The sequence below is a fragment of the Zingiber officinale genome, chromosome 5B (assembly GCF_018446385.1).
Source record: "Zingiber officinale cultivar Zhangliang chromosome 5B, Zo_v1.1, whole genome shotgun sequence".
Lineage (NCBI taxonomy): Eukaryota > Viridiplantae > Streptophyta > Magnoliopsida > Zingiberales > Zingiberaceae > Zingiber > Zingiber officinale.
The window spans coordinates 40,127,151-40,130,761 of record NC_055995.1 but is presented as its reverse complement, the minus strand read 5'-3'; the positions used below and the strand labels follow the sequence as shown (position 1 = coordinate 40,130,761).

General features: G+C 32.6%; 1 long non-coding RNA gene across 2 annotated transcripts; it reads right to left on the bottom strand.

Annotated features, from left to right (window-relative positions):
- Positions 1–1,127: 1,127 nt before the first annotated feature.
- On the bottom strand, positions 1,128–3,277 carry LOC121987366. 2 transcript variants are annotated; one of them, XR_006113529.1, is made up of 4 exons: positions 3,027–3,277; positions 2,090–2,172; positions 1,683–1,782; positions 1,128–1,181 (listed from the first exon to the last, which is right to left on the bottom strand). It is a non-coding gene; the product is annotated as an uncharacterized LOC121987366 (long non-coding RNA). The 2 variants fall into 2 exon arrangements; XR_006113528.1 differs by lacking the exon at positions 3,027–3,277 and having other exon boundaries at positions 2,090–2,217.
- Between the last annotated feature and the right edge of the window lie 334 nt (positions 3,278–3,611).

Here is a 3,611-nt window from a genome sequence, read left to right as displayed (position 1 = left end):
AATTACACAAATATTCTTCATTCAACAATATCCATAAAATACACAAATATTCATAAATTACATAAATATTCTTCTTACAACAGTATCCATAAAATACACAAACATTCTTTTTACATCAAAAGCTAATAGATATCAGAATCAAGGTAGAACATTCTTTTAACAACACATCAAGGTAGAACCGCACTTCAAATATAATCTAGCATGCATTCAGCCCACTCAAACAACACTTCATCAATTTCAACTCTGGAGTACTTGAGATTTGTAAACTGTAAAAACACATAAATAATATATTAGTAAACCAAGACTAAAAATCATAGTTGAAAAGCAATAAGAGCACCAGGTAACAAGATGACTAATTGGAATGCTTAAAAAGAGAAACATTCATCAATTATCTCAACCACATCATATAGTGATAGATCTATCATTCCTAGGAACTGTTTATCACTAAGAGTACATGGAAATTCAATTCATTAGTAGTCGACCCAAATGACATAACTGTTTATCACTAAGAGTACATGAAAAGTAAATAAATTCCTCAGCAGTAATAAAGATGAGTAACATCAATTCATTTATATGATTTCCAATGATACAATAACATCAAAACAAATTTTTATTTCAAGGGGAAAATAGCTAAAATGCTAACTAGTCAACATGAATTTCAACCATATATAGATGCAACCATATATATAAGTAAATAAATAGAAGAAAAGAAAAAAATACATCACATAAGAAAGTATCATGTTACTTACATTGATAACATGGGAAAATTCATGGCAAAAGATCAAAGCTCCAGATAACATGGGAAAATTATATCTCAGGATCCTTAATGTTTTGCATTCCTGCATAAGTTCAGTGAAGCAAAAGATCAAAGCTCCAGATAACAAAAATTCAAAGCATCATTCTACAGCAACCCTAAACACTGACTTCCAAATATACCTCCAGTTCCACTTCAAAATGGTCAACCACAGGGAATTACAAGACCTACCTGACAATATCCAACACCACGAATCCAATGAATCATCCAGCAAGATCTTAAACACGCCTAAATCATCTCTCCTAAAAAAAATGAGGTGCATTTGAACTCACTGTAGCAGTTCGCCTCTCACTGAAGAATTTGGATTCTGTAGTTCCTTGTAGAGTTCACCTTTAGCTGCATATTCTAGTATCAAGTAAACTCGAGTCTATGATACAAAGGAGAATCTAGGTCAACTGAGGTGGCATAAATTTTTTCAATCTACATGAATGTGAAAAATATAGCAAAATTTTTTCAAGATGAGTAAAATATATAATAAAATAGAAATTAAAAAAAAAAATCTTACCCAAAGAACAATCAAGAAGAGCATATAGTATGTCAAATAAACAAGTTCAGATATCCAAATATTATAGATAAAAAGAAACTTATCATACTAAGCAAATGACCAAAAAAAGGTAAAAATACGACCCAAAGCAATCTACTCTATCTAATTAGTATGACAAAATTATAACCTAAAACATATGACAACAAGTGTATGTCGTAGCATAAGTATGAAGCTTCATACACAGACAAATACTTGTCACACAGGATAAATAATTTGTGATAGAACAATTTGGTATTTTGGCTAGATCGCCTTTGTTGAAAAACATATTGTGTCATGGACAAAAAAGTGAACCATAAACTTGTACGGCCAGATGATAAATCTCACCTCTTTTGTTTTTAGTTTTGGTGAATTGTTTTGCCTTTTCGATCTCAACATCAGACTTCTTAAGGAGAACTTTCTCCTTTTTCTCGAGCATTTCAAGTGTCTGAAACATATAGAGTGATGATTAGAAATGTATCATCCACTGATACTCTGACAACAACAAAAAAAACCCTAAACTTGTGGCCCAAAACATGTGTTCATGCTCTTATGAATACTATTCACAGATTAAACCATTCTATTAGGCAAAGCAGAACTGTTTTCTTTTCATGAACAGGTTGAAGTTGGGCTTCCACATCATGTATCCAAACAAACATAAAAAAAGCTTCACAATCCACGAAGCCCAACCAATCAAGTTTTAGCTTACGATTCGTAGTCAAGAAACGGGAAACAAGATGGGAAGATCGAAGTACCTCATATAATTTCTTGATAGTTGCCAAGGTGCTGGTTTGCTCTTTGGGCTTTCCTAAAAGCCTACTAAACATCCTCGGAGTTCCTGCTATCAAATCGAAGTTTAGAATCTCAAACCAAAATCACAACACTAGAACATGAGCTGAAAGATTTCTCTCATAGATCGATCAATTCGATTCATTGGTGATAATTGGTTAATGGGTTATTCAATTCTTGCTTAGATCATCTTTTTGAATTTGGTAATGATAGGACGAAGAGCTGCCTGTGCTTCCTCTTTCTGTGTATGGAGCTGTTGCCATGGCACATAACATGGACTCTGAGGAGTACTCTTCACCATCTCAGTTCTTTTTCTATCTCTATGATAAGAGAAATGTGAGCAAATCAATATTGTTCTTTATCATGTTTTAGTCAAAACCCCAACTTACAGATATGCTTCGGTTAGATTTCATCTTTGACAAAATAATTGAGACTTAAAACATTAACCACTTGACTATTTTGATGAACCAGGAAATGTGAAAGATTCATATGGAGTCAGGGCAACTTTGTTTGTCAGATGATAAGCATTGCAATATTTATCATAAATACATAATCAATATAGTCAATTTGTCAATAATATATCATGGTACTATAATACTTCATGGTCCTTTGTTGATGTTCCTGGGCAATTTAACATGTAATTTCTATTCATATAGTTGGCATTATGGATGTTCTTCATTTTATCATTTTGGTTTGTGTGATTATTATCTATCGTTCATCTAACTTCAATTTCCAAGTGTTGGCATATCTATAGTTGGCATTATGGATGTTCTTAAAATCAATTTAACATTATGACAAATTGTTGAATTTTAAAATGCATATATACTAAATTTAACATTCATAAATAAAGAACTAAGTTACAAGTGAAATTCAAGTATAATAAGAAAGGTAACAAGGAAAGACCTTTAAAGCTTAAGCTTCCGATGTCTTAGACCAAAACCTCCACTCACTGCTTCCTTCTATTCCTGCAATTGAGGTTTTAAAGTGAGTTGCTGAAGAAGCATAGAAAACAAGCAAGTCTATGTGCTAAGTCTATGTGCTACTAAGTCTATGTGCAACTTTTATTGAAACTTAAGAATTTGGCTAGCTATTTATTCGTAGAAATAAGGATTGTTAGGGATCAAGCAAATTAACATGTGTTGGCTAGAATTTGACTAGAACAGTACATACATGTTGTTAGGGATCAAGCTAACACATGTACAATTAAAAAAATAGCTTAGTTACAGTGTTAGTACGGTAATACAACAACAACAACAACAACAACCAAGCCTTTTCCCACTAGGTGGGGTCGGCTGTATGAATCCTTTTACGCCATTGAGCCCTATTTCCTATTATATCATCATCTATATTTAAATAAATTTTATCTTATTTTATTGTTGCTAACCAAGTCTTTTTTGGTCGTCCTCTTCCTCGTTTGATATGCATGTTTATCAGAGTTTCACATCGCCTAACTGGAGCATTTATTGGTCGTCTAAGTACATGTCTGTA